Source organism: Cygnus atratus, chromosome 23 (assembly GCF_013377495.2).
Source record: "Cygnus atratus isolate AKBS03 ecotype Queensland, Australia chromosome 23, CAtr_DNAZoo_HiC_assembly, whole genome shotgun sequence".
Classification (NCBI taxonomy): Eukaryota; Metazoa; Chordata; class Aves; order Anseriformes; family Anatidae; genus Cygnus; species Cygnus atratus.
In genome coordinates, this window is record NC_066384.1 from 7239307 (window position 1) to 7252698 (window position 13392).

Genomic DNA, 13392 nt, shown 5'->3' on the forward strand with positions numbered 1-13392 from the left:
ATTCAATCTAACCTGTTTTAATTTAGAACATTTATATAACAAACACACAAAAAAAAATCAGGACAAGACCGTACACCTAAATGTATTTACATGCAGTACTGTCTATTGCCAAATTCACAATGGAAGTTTATTATTTCAGTTGCATCCTTCAAAAAGAGGAGTTTGATTAACATTTGCTTCCAAAATTTAACATTTATTTTAGATAGTAACCCAGTAGCATTTAGCATAGAGTTCTTATATACTATACCAAAGAGCTGCTGTACCTCAGGTTTTAAAACTGTGAAAAGGAAACGTTGAGGGTTATTGTCACAACCTTATTAATTTTTGCAACTTGCTGGACAAAAGATAAAGGCGTGTCCTCTACAGCTTTCTCCTCTACCTGACTATTGCTCATAAACGATGTTTTCCTATTTATTCCATTGCTCTTCTTTGACCCCCTCTTCTCAGAGCCAATTTATTAAACACAAACTCTAACCTCTTCAGACAAACTCCATCTCAGCTGTACCAAAAGCAAGGAGACGTTTCTGCTCCCATCCCGGCAGAGCCTTCCCTTACATATGGAAACATGTCTGTTATTGCACACAGAGCAAAATCCTAAATGGATTACGGCAATTAGAAAAAACACTGAAATACACTTAGTGGTTTGGAAGAAACAAAACACAGCAACAATACATGTACCTACTCTGCAGAGTAAACAATCTACTCCTGCCTCCCCAGCCATGAAACTTTGCTTTAAATCTTGGTGGAAACGCAAAAGGCTATTTACTCAGCTCTGCTTTCTCATTCCTTTCTGTTTTCACATCCTGTCTAGAGCTTTCAAGCACCTTCACAGTATGAAGTTGTGCCCTTGAAAACAGACTGCACAAGTTAACAGAAACAATTTTCCAGTGTCCCCAAAACAACTGCTACTTCCCTCTCCTGACCCCTGCCAGACCTACTTGAACTCTTAGCTTACACGGCTAGTCCGCTCCCAGACCTGGGCGGCTGCTGCGAAGCACTCCACTCCAACCACGCAGAGGTTTTGGAGGCTGGAATAATTTCATATTATCCATGAAAACGCATATGATTTATTTTCCCTTATTAGAGGAAAGGTAAAGGTCTTAAATGCCAGGGTAGAATTTCATTGAGGATTTGAGTATTTTCCAAGGTTACCTCCAAAATCAAAGGCTACTTATTCTTACCTTTACTGCCTTAACCGTAAAACAGCTGAAGTTACAGTAAGATGCTTCAATAGCTCAGATTCTTCTCCAACGAGTCTACATACATACAAGAAAGCGTGCAAAGTACCACTGTCACCATTACAATTTTTCCCTACCAGTTTTGTTATTATTTTAAATATAAAATCTTATTTCCTTTGTATTATAATAGGAATAATACAGGAAAATCAAGACAGAAGAGAAACAGTGGCGTTCAAAGATGAGGAATAGCAGAGTGGAATACAACTGCCAACTGCAATGATGTTTGATTTTGATATCAACAAGCCCGGTCCTGTCCCTTGTCCTTTGGTTTTGTTATTTGACACTGTTTCATTGTGTAATTACTTAGAAAATTCCCAAACTAAACTCTTCAGTATGAAAAAAGATTTCAAATCAAGCTTTGAACCATACAGCAGTAGCCTCCCATTTCACATTTTGTTTTAAAGCTGTGAGCAGTGCTTTCATTTTGTTTTTGAGAGGTCTCTAAGTAATAAGACAAAAAGATTCCAAGAGTTCACGTTGGAACATAGAACTGCATCACAGAATGGCTTGGGTTGGAAGGGACCTTAAAGATCATCTAACTCCAACCCCCCTGTCATAGGCAGGGAACGTGTTAGATACACTATTAAACAAAACTCTTTCCAAAAGACTAGGGCACCTTGTAGCACCTGGAAGCAAACGAACAAAGCAAGGTAGATGAGCAGTAACTTCTTGCCTAGATGAGAAGTGAAAACTTGACCTCTAGTGGCTTCACGTTGCCTTCTAGAGAATAATCCATCCCTTCAGAAATTGGAGGTTGGGCAGAAGACCTCTTGCAAAGGTCTAGTGTTCATAGCTGTTTTTACAGAGAAGCAGGCTGAACAACTGGAAGAAACAGCATGCGTTCCTGGGTGACAAGGATGTGATTAGCCACTACACCTGCACTAGCTGGGAGTGATAGAGTCTTTCTCTAGCAAATGCTTCCTACACCACAAACAATTTAAGCTGACAAAACTCGAACTGCTGCTGAAGGAAGGGTTCCTGCTTCTCCCTTACCTCCAGCAACCCACTCTGGCTCGCCTGACATCCCTTCCTTTGTCTGGCAAAGCATTTGTGTGGCTGAGCAGCAGTCTGGATCTGATCTTGTTCTAGGGAAAAAAAAAACAAACAGAAAAGAGCCACCCAAACACAACACTTCTGCTAGGATACTTCAAGTGGGACCAGCTCCAATCTTACACAGTCCCATGCTTAGGGGATCCACAAGGGAGGAAAAGATGCAAGAGCATGCAAGCGGGAGAGGAAAATGCCCTTTTTCATTAATAACCACTGTAACATCATGGTTTCATTTATTGTTTTATTTATGTTTCACTTTGGAAAAACTGGGGACACGAAGTCACTGCGATATACCTACGGCTCAACGGCCTTCCCATCTGCATCGTCCGCCCACCCACCAGCTTCTGCAGAGCATCTCCACGACCTCTCAGGCTGGCCACGGCCGCAAGGCAGCCCAGGAGCTCGCCCTGCTGCCGCCGGCACCCGCAGGCGCAGGGCTGGGCAGGGAGCTGCCTCGCTCGCTGCTCCCGAGCGCGGCTGCCAGCAGTTTCAGCGCGGACGCCCTGGTGAAAAGGATTCAGGGAGCAGCTGTTCTGGCTGCGCTGGCTTCGCTGGCAGCACCCTCCGGCAGGGCTAATCCCCCCACTCGGGGCAGCACGCTGCCCTCTGGCCACCCCAAGCAGCTCCGGGCACTACGAGTTGCCTCCGAGCCGGGGTCAGCGCCAACAGCACGGCGCAGGGCTTGGGTTTCCAAAAACAAATCCTGCACCTTGCACCTGCTCAGCGTGAACTACCTCGGGCTATTGCCTTACCCGGCAAACAGCTCTCCCTGAACAAAGTTGATTTTTAATAACTGAAGACAGACAAATGATTTTTTTTTTCCAGCATCTCAAATCTCAGATTTTTAACTTACATAAAACTCGAGGCACCTGTGCTTTACATAAGCTTACCACACAGTTTCTTTTAAACCACAAGCAACTACAGCGGAAGAGATACCAAAACATATCTTCAGTATCTTTAGTTCCAAAGAAAGTCCAAATCGTTGCAGTGACACCCGTGACCAGAGGTGACAATGTAATCGCTGTGCAGAGGAACAGGGACTGCCACCAGTTCTGCTCCCCCTTCCCATGCAAAACCACCGCTTCCCACAGCTAACTACTGCTTGCTAACCTCCGAAAAGAAGAAATCAGTGATTAACAGCTTCGGGAACAGCTGGGTTTGGTCACTTTTTCTGTCTATATCCGTATTTTCTTTCTTATTTTATTGCTTGTGAGGGGAGGTCCGAGAAGTTGCTTCTGATGGTCAGAATACTTCCAGGGGCCACTAGGCTTATGAATGAAAAAAGCCTGTACAAAAGATAACCGAGTGTGCCGCGAAGCATCACATAGCTTAGTGAAATGAAAAATACTCAGAACAATGAAAGAGTCAGGACTTATACTCTGGAAAACTGGCAAAATATTTTTTTCCCCTACAGGGTATGGTTTTCATTATTTACCCAATGAAATTTTTTTGTAATATCTGACTTAAACAACATTTTAAAATTTAATCGAGACTTGTTGAATAGTGATCCTAGTTTAATTCCAACTTGCCCAGAACACCAACGATGTAAAATATCCTGGATAGGTTTTGCACCTCATTTTATCTTGCTCGCTCAATTTATTGAAACATATTATATAAATTTCAAAACAAGGCATCAAAGCATAGGTATGGACAAGAGAATTACACAGATCAGTTCTCTGTCTTCTGTTCTGCATAATATCGCTATGCTACTAATTCCCTATTAAAAGCCCTGGCAAGCTATGTACAGTTTCTTGCACTAAAACCTGGTTTTAAAAATCCCCAAATGCAAAGTCTAGCTTGATTGATTTTGTTTTAGAACTACATATTATAGATATAACTTGCAAAAGCTACCTGCTATTAGCATCAGGCTAGACTGCTATTTCTTTTCATTCTGTTCTTTTCAAGCTCATCTGATTTGGCTTTCAATATAAAATTTCAGCTGAGGAACAGTTCTCTCAAGCCGCCAATAATTAAAGTCAAGGACACTGTGATAAAACCAACAAGCTGTAATTATACTGATTAGAAATAAAGCTGCTTGAATATGTTTTTATATTACTTTAAAATAGTCACTATTTCCCTTAGAAAAAAAAAAAAAAAACTTTAGTTGGTCTAATGAAATTAAAGCTATTAAATAGAAAGTTGAAATAAAATGTTTTGTAGATTTATGCATAATAACGTGATCTGTGCAGTTCCTTCCATTTCTTATTTACTCAAGGGCCAGCAGCTTACCACGGAGAGCAATGGATACAGGAATTAAGCAAAAGAGGAGTCTAAGCTTCTATTTTCCAGTGGAGCATTTCGTGGCAATCTGTCCCATTCTGCCACACTACGCACACGCAGGATCGCAGAGTTCAGCCGAAGTGATTTAAACCCTCGCCCAACCAGAGCAGGATTTCTCCTGGCTACACGCTTTTACTTTGTGCTACTCTGGGTGTCATCCCACTTTGGTCAGAGGAGCAGCACCTGGCACAGTGGGATGTGGTGAATACCTCCCCCCCGACATTTTTATTTTTTAAGTTTTATTAAGTACGAAAGGAAGAAAAAGAGAGAAGAGACATACTAACATTACTATACACTGCACAGCTACCAAGTGCTTTTTATTCTGCAGGTTCATCACCTGAGTTTTAATCTTCAGGCAAAACAGACTAGCCACCAGCTCCCACACAGGGCACGAGCTGGCGTTTGGGTAGAGCTTTCTTGTTCGATGGGAAGCTTCTTGACAACCTCCTCCTTCCCCCACATGCCAGCATCCTCATATCCAACAGTGATACTATTTCATCGGCCAAGCTGCCAAAATACTTTCAATTTGAAATCCAGACCAGCCAAACTAACTTTCTGCCTGCACCAAGAAAGCAAACCCAGCCCTCTTACCATTTTTACGGGGTCTCTTTGGAAGGTCTGGCAAGAACAGGCGCTCACCTCAAGTCCCAAAGAATTTCCCATTTTGTTTTTAAACAGCCTGAATAAAGATCACAGGAAATGACAGCATCAGTCTGGTTCCTGGGTTGCTTTGTAAAATAATGGCTCCTTAAGAAACTGTCAGGAATTGAACAATTTTGAGTACTACGCTTCATTTTTCCTTCCTTCAGGCAAAAAGAAGAAGGAAACGCTTTACAATGCTGTACCATTACAACAATGCAAACAAACTGAATGAGTAAACAGATGCCCTGGCCTGTCAAATGGTCTGTCTGGTAAGTTGGAATACAAATTCAAAAAACTTTAAAGACAGTAAGAAGTAAAGCGAGTCACAGCATTCACTACACTAATGCAGTTCCAGTGGCGTGCAAAGACACAGAAGAAAGCAGAAGGAGAGGCCCATCTAGGTGCCCTCCTCCACTAAGGACCAAAATCCAAATCCTTTGATTTCACACGCAGACCTACAAGAATTACTGTGAATCTTCACATCTGTTAATTTACAAATATCATATTAAGGCCACACATTCAGTATCTGACAGTCTTCCTGAGACTGCCAAGCAGATGAGAATACAGGCATTATTTCAGCATTTGAAAATACAAACGTAAGAAGAGGGAAAAAGAATTCAAACTTCTAACTTCAAAATGTGAAAGCCCCAAATCCTACTTAGTAAAATTATCAACAGTCAACTCCTCAGGCAACCGTCTTGCTCTCCAGCACAATCCTTAAAAACTCTACCTAAAATCCATCTTAAGGGCACCATACAATAACTCAAGCTTCGGTCCGTTAATTCCACTGTCACCCTAAGTACAGTTCTCTGACGTGTTCCTTTTTGTAACAGCAGAGAGTAGTCATAAAAAAAAAGAAAAAAAAAGAAAAAAAAAGGAATAAACTTAATGAATGAAAGCTGTGCTACACACCAGCCTGCTGATTTCCCATCTTTAACAATTCAGTGGATCTCACGGCAAAGATTTATACTCAGCTATTCCTCATTCTCCATGCACGCACCCACACACACAGACACACACACACACAGATATTTCCAAAATATTGTGAAGAATACCAGAGAATAAACCTTTGCCGTGAGATCTGCTGGATTGTTTACTGCTCTCTATCCATGTTCTCTTCACATCTTTATTAACCGGGGAAGACTCGGAATAAAACACTGTAAGAGTTATAGGGAAGGCAGATTATACGCCTTATTTTTGAAGGTACGAGTGGCCATGACAAGCACATAAACACAGCTCCGTAGGACATCAGGTTCATGGTTTGATTAAAATTTCATAAACTAAAAAGGGAAGGAAAAAGTGTAGAATCTGAAAATTGAGAAAAATACTGAAATTAAACGTGGCAACAAAAATAGGCATTGTTTAGGCTAAAAATGGATTTCGTTAATAGGAATTTTCATGTTATTTTTTTACCCCCCTGAAGTGTTATTGACACGAAGCCTGTCTGCACTTCAGTTAGCTTGAACAATGACACACATGCAGCTTGGCTGCCCGGTTCTTACACAATTCTGTTAAATTTGATTTTGAAACATAACAGGGAAATTTTTAATGGGGAAATGAACTGTTTTCACAAAAGGAAAATTTGGAAATAACAACTTCATCTCTGAGAAAAACAACTCCCACTGAGCCCAGAAACAAGTCGATGATTTCTTCTCGTTAGATCTGACATCTGCAGAGCCCACACGGAACAAGAACACAGACGTGCCATTAACCTTTTAGTTACAAAACAAAGTACAATAATTTATATACACATAAGAAAAGTAAAAAAGTCAATTAGCTCCTCTTTCCACGAGGAAATCTAAAACTTTTTTTTTTTTAGATAACAATGAGGTTATCTAAAACATTTTTGTGTTTTAGATAAACAATAATTGGGTAGCAAATTTCTGGAGGTGCAGCTCTGCAAAAAAGAAAAGTGATGCTTGTCTTAAGAGCTTTTTAAAACAAACTTTCAGACAATAGAGCATATTAACTTCCATTTCTAGATGCCACTTTCAACACATTAAAAGAGATTTGTAAAGTTACTGAAGCCACAAAATACTGAACTTTTTAATCCTTTATCAGTCAGACAAAAAGCCTGCATCGTATTAACCACAAAAAAGGCATTATTTACATTATGCAGCTCTAAACTTTATTTTCAATAAGAGATTTTGTGCGTACACATCAAAAATTCATATAGCTACTACCACACAGTACCAGGAAATTAAGCTAAAGTTCTGCTAGACAGAAACTGTTTCAACACTCAACTTTCACCATTATTTTGTTAAAAAGGTTGTAACTATAGTAAATTTACTTATTTCTCTTGTTATTTTGCATTAGAGGCAGCCATGGTATTTATCACCGTGCAATCAGTTCTGCGGACATCTGTAGCTATTTGTGTCTTAGCAACAACAGTTGCTAGAGTAACCTGCTCAAAAAAATTAAAGAAAGAATAAAGTACTGGATATTTGAGATTTTTTACTAGGAAAAAAACAGTTTAAATGACTGTGTTCGATACTCAGCTGCTCGGTAACAGCCACTGCTTCTAATTAAGCATACTTCTTACACCATTTGCTCCACAGGGCACCAGCCCTGCTGGCAGAGGCAGGTGGGAGCACCGAAACACCCTCCTGGCCAGACCAACAGCCCGCCTCGCCCTGAGCAGCGCAGTCTCCAACAGCAGATGTCACCCGCAGGGAGTGCGCGCGCAAGCCTGGCCGCCCTGCAGGCCTCTCATGCCCCCCTCCAGCAGACACGACGGTAGGACTGCAGGGGGACACAGAATCACAGAATCGTCTAGGTTGGAAGAGACCTCCAAGATCACCCAGTCCAACCTCTGACCTAACACTAACAAGTCCTCCACTAAACCATATCACTAGGCTCTACATCTAAACATCTCTTAAAGACCTCCAGGGGTGGTGACTCAACCACTTCCCTGGGCAGCCCATTCCAATGCCTAACAACCCTTTCGGTAAAGAAGTTCTTCCTAATATCCAACCTAAACCTCCCCTGGCGCAACTTTCGCCCATTCCCCCTCGTCCTGTCACCAGGCACGTGGGAGAACAGACCAACCCCCACCTTGCTACAGCCTCCTTTAAGGTACCTGTAGAGAGCGATAAGGTCGCCCCTGAGCCTCCTCTCCTCCAGGCTGAACGACATCCCGCCCCAGCCTCTAGCCTCATCCCCTAGCGCCCACGCAGACCCAGTTCCCAGGGATTTGCTCAGCCCCTCTCTGAACCTGCTGCTGTCAGCAGCCACTGCAGCGTCCAGGGGCAGCTCACGCCCGCCACGTAAAGAACCTCTCCGTTTTATGCCCATCTCCAAAACTGGTTTCTGAGTGCCTCCAGTTCTAGTATGGCAGGACTGGGTGCACATCCACTGCCTTCAGGATTTTGTACACGTTGGTTACATCCACCCTCCAAGCCAGAGTCCCAGTCTTCAGCCTCTCTCCATATGGCAGCCACTGCATTCCCTGTGATCCCTGCCCTCCTCTGCTTCCGAGACGCAGAGATCTGAACTATGTACAGCATACAAGATGTGGGTGCCTCTACAGCTTTACAAAGCAGTGTGATTATGTCTCTGTTGTTTGCAGTGCTCTTCCTAACGACAGCTAACATGGCTGAAGTTTTGGGTTTTTTTTGGCTGCCATTGTACACTGTGTAATTACTTCAATGAACCCTCATCACCCTCAGGTCCTCCTCTCCAAGCCTGTTCTGAGTTCAACCTTATGTAGGTATGGTTTAGATTGCTTTTTCCTAGATGAATTTAAGGTAATTTGCTGCTTTTCCTAATTACTCTAAATTCATCCAGGGAAAAGGAATCTAAACCATATCTGAAGGGCAACAAGAGGGACTTCTAGGGCTCCTGTAGGCACACCGGCAGCAAAAAACCAAGAAAACTGTCGGTCAGCTGCTGAGCAGGGCAAGTGATCAACTGATGAAGAACACAGGTAGAGCTGAGATAACTCTATGTCTTCCTTACTTCAGGCTTTACCGTCAAGGCCAGCTCTCAGGCCTTCCAAATCCTTGTGCCCAGTGGCAGGGCTCAGAAGAGGACAGCACCACACGTACAGATGGTACAGCTGGTGACCTTGGGGATGGCTCTTCCAGAAAGCTCTGCTGGAGGCTTCAGCGAAGGTCACTTCACTGCTCCCTGCCTTGCAAGCTGCATTTGAGCTGAGACTCGCAGTTTTGGCACCTTCCTGAACAATACTGCACCTAAATGGTATGCCATGCCCAGATGGATACCCTTCAATCTAAACCATGACCCATGGACCAGCCTCTGGGTAGCCTCAGACCCGACTCATCACTACGGAGCTGCCTGGCACAGGATGGTGGTTAACCACAGCGACCATCTCCAAATGCCGTTCTGACCCTGACATGGTTTCCCAGCTTGACCTCAAATCTGCCCATGGACTCATGTGGCAGCCTCTTGCCTTAGCCTAGACACCAGCCAGCTTGTCTTGCTCACCCTTTGGGTGCTTGGGTACCTTTGGGTACTGAGGGACTGTACCCTTGCTGGTGAGGACACAGCTGCTGCAAGCCTTGCTACCACAATTAGCTCCCCTTCTTTAGGGATTGCATGTCCCTGCTGCTCCCTGACACTATCAGTGCCAGAGAAAGATTAGGTTAGAGACTGCCTTAAAAAAAAAGCATGTCCATATACATGTCCATAAGACCATACAGACTGAAAAGGGAGGTGGCCAGTGTCACTGTAAAGGCACTCTCTGTCAACTTTTGAAAGGTCATATCAATCCTCGGAGGTCACTGATAACTGAAAAATGGCAAATGTCATGTTCAAAACAGGCAATAAGGGAAATACAAGCCAGTCTGAGCTGCTTTAGTGGCCCAGACGACTGCAGAGAAAATTTACATGGAGACCATTCCCATGCACGTGAATGGCAAGAAAGCAGCTGGGAAGAGCCATTGTGGATCCATCCAAGGCCAATGGTTCCTGACCAACCAGACTGCCTTTTCTGATAAAATGGTGGGCTCCATGGAAGAAGAGAGCTGCTGACTTCATTTCAGTAATGCAAAGTCCCTCAGCATCCTTGCAGCCAAACTGTGCAGGTATAAACTACGGACAGACTACACAGCAGATGAAAAACTGTCTGGACTGCCAGATTCAATATAGGTGAAGTGCCAGGTGTAGAGCCATGGAAGGAAGGAAGAAGTTTTTAGAGCTGCTTAGAATGGCAAAGTGACACTGGAGTAACCTCAAACATTTTTAAAGTTTGGTGCTTTGTTTTCGTGAAGCAACTTCTTGGGCCCAAAATCTATCCTTACTTCTGTTGCTCAGTGCTACTGTGCACGGGGATAGTGTATATTTTGGGGGGGGGGGGACAAAGAAGGAGCATGTCCAGAGAAGGGCTACAAGGCTGCTGAAGGGCCTGGGACACAACTCCTGTGAGGAGCAGCTGCGGGAACTGGAATTGTTTGGTCTGAAGAAGATGAAGCTCGGGAGACCTTGTTGCTCTGCCTGAAAGGAAGGTGTGGGGAGCTGGGGGTCAGCCTCTTCTCACAGATAACCAATGAAAGGCCTAGAGGGAATGGCCTCAAGTTGTGCCAGGGGAGGCTTAGGTTGGAAATAGTCAGTTAGCTATAGACTGGTCAGCCTCACCTCCATCCCTGGAAAGGTGATGGAGCAACTTATCCTTAGTGTTGTCTCTAGTCGTATCAAGGATAAGAGGGTCATTAGGGGCAGTCAACATGGCTTCACCAAGGGGAAGTCATGTTTGACCAACCTGATAGCCTCTTATGGGGATATAACCGGGTGGATAGATGATGGAAAGGCAGTGGACGTGGTCTATCTTGACTTCAGTAAAGCCTTTGACACCGTCTCCCACAGCATCCTCACAGCTAAACTGAGGATGATGGGGTAGTGAGGTGAACTGTGAACTGGCTGAAGGGAAGAAGCCAGAGAGTTGTGGTCAGTGGGACGGAGTCGAGTTGGAGGCTTGTATCTAGTGGAGTTCCTCAAGGGTCGGTACTGGGACCAGTGTTGTTCAATATATTAATCGATGACTTAGATGAGGGAATGGAGTGCGCCATCAGCAAGTTTGCTGATGACACTGAACAGGGAGGAGTGGCTGACACGCCAGAAGGCCGTGCTACCATCCAGCGGGACCTTGACAGGTTGGAGAATTGGGCGGGGAGAAACTTAATGAAATATTATAAGGGCAAGTGTAGAGTCCTGCATCCGAGCAAAAACAGCCCCAGCCACCAGAATAACTGAGGACTGTCCTGCTGGAAAGCAGTGAAGGGTAAAGGGACCTGAGGGTACTGGTGGACAGCCAGGACCATGAGCCAGCACTGTGCCCTTGTGGCCAAGGCTGGTAGTATCTGGGGTGTATCAGAAGGGGTGTGGTTAGTAGGTCAAGAGAGGTTCGCCTCCCCCTCTACTCTGCCCTATAAGACCACATCTGGAACATTGTGTCCAGCTCTGGGCCCCTCAGTTCAAGAAGGACAGGTTAACTGCTTGAGAGAGTCCAGCACAGAGCCACAAGGATGATTAAGGGAGTGAAGCACCTCCCTTACAAGGAAAGGCTGAAGGAGCTGGGTCTCTTTAGCTTGGAGGAGACTGAGGGGTGACCTTATTAATATTTAAAAAAAGTAAAGGGGGATTGTCAGGAGGATGAAACCAGGTTCTTCTCAGTGACATCTAATGATAAGACAAGGGGCAATGGGTGCAAGCCGGAACATAGGAGGTTCTGCTTAAATATGAGACAAAACTTTTTCACTGTAAGGGTGACAGAACACCAGAACAGGCTACCCAGGGGGGTTGTGGAGTCTCCTTCTCTGGAGACTTTCAAGGCTCACCTGGACATGTTCCCGTTTGACGTGATTTAGGTGTTCCTGCTCCGGCAGGGGGATTGGACTGGGGGATTAGTTGATCTTTCAAGGTCCCTTCCAATCCCTAACATTCTGTGGTTCTGTGAAATTAGAAGACATTTCTTCTCAGAAACTGCAGTCAGGCATTCAAACAGGTTGCCCAGGGAAGTGGTGGAGTCACCGTCCCTGGCGGTGTTCAAGGAAAGGTTGGACGAGGTGCTCAGAGACATGGTTTAGTGGGTGACATTGGTAGTAGGGTGACGGTTGAACCAGATGACCTTGGAGGTCTTTTCCAACCTTAATGATTCTATGGTTTTATGATTCTAATTACCGATCTACAATCTAACTACTGGCTGGTAACAAAAAGCAACCTACAATAGCAGTTACTGGAAGCAATATTAACATCATCATGACCAGACTGATGGAACAGAATGCCCCTTCGTCCAGTGTATGGATAAGAGCAAACCAGGGGGCTGAATGCCTGAATCCCTTCAAATGCCTGAAAGGCAAAACTGCAAGTACCATGAAATGCTGGAGGAGTGGGCTGGCAGGAACCTCATGGAGTTCAACACAGACAAGTGCCATGTGCTGTACCAGGGATGGAGCAACCCCATGCAATAGGGTTGGGACCCAACTGGGAAGTCACAGATCTGCAGGAAGGAAAATGGGGATCCTAGTGGACAAGAAGCTGAACCCAAGTCAGCTGTGAGCCCTCACAGCAATGAAGGCTAGTCTCAAGCTGGACTACGTTAAAGCCAGCATAGCCAGCAGCAGAGGGAAGCGACCACTCTGCTCTATCTGCGAGATGGCATCAAGAGTACTGTATTCAGTTTTTGGCTCCCTAGCGTGAGAAGGAGCCACAGCGTCAAGCCAAAGGGCCATTTAGATGAACAGGTGGCAGGCACACGTGACATCCAGGGAGATGCTGAGGAAACTGGTCTTGTTTAGCCTGAAGAACAGAAGCTGAAGGAAGTAACAGGAATCTAATTGCTGTCTTCCACTGCGAAAAGAACATCATAGAAAACACGCAGCCAGACTCATCTCAAGTGCCTTGAGAAAGAGGCAATGGTCACAAATTGTAACAAGGAAAATTCCAGCTGGACCTAAGGAAAAAATTCTTCACTGTGAGAGTGGGTCACACTGGAGAAGTGACCCACAAGGATGGTGACATCCACCCTTGCACATTTTCAAAACCCTAGTGGACAAGACCCTGAACAAGACCATCCATCCACATACTTGCACAACTCCCATGGTTTAAGAAGGTGGAATTTTCCTCTACATAATCTATGCTGACACTTTTCCAGCAGACTGCATTTTCCAGTAAACACGGATTTTGTCTTTCATAACTCTTTATCATCTCACTGCTGCTGGAAGTC

The 13392-nt window shown here is 44.5% G+C and overlaps 1 protein-coding gene across 7 annotated transcripts in view; it reads right to left on the reverse strand.

Annotated features, from left to right (window-relative positions):
- The window catches only part of EYA3 (EYA transcriptional coactivator and phosphatase 3), a 69633-nt gene that overhangs the window by 39005 nt on the left and 17236 nt on the right, over nucleotides 1-13392 (reverse strand). For 2 of the 7 annotated variants that reach the window (XM_035565076.2, XM_035565073.2), the window contains exon 2: nucleotides 2232-2323. The exons of 3 other annotated variants lie outside the window; for them this stretch is intronic. The gene's annotated coding sequence lies outside the window, so the exon portion shown is untranslated. Of the gene's footprint in view, nucleotides 1-1181; nucleotides 1257-2231; nucleotides 2324-13392 lie in introns of those variants that run through there. 2 more of the 7 variants (XM_035565077.2, XM_035565074.2) reach the window with 2 other exon arrangements.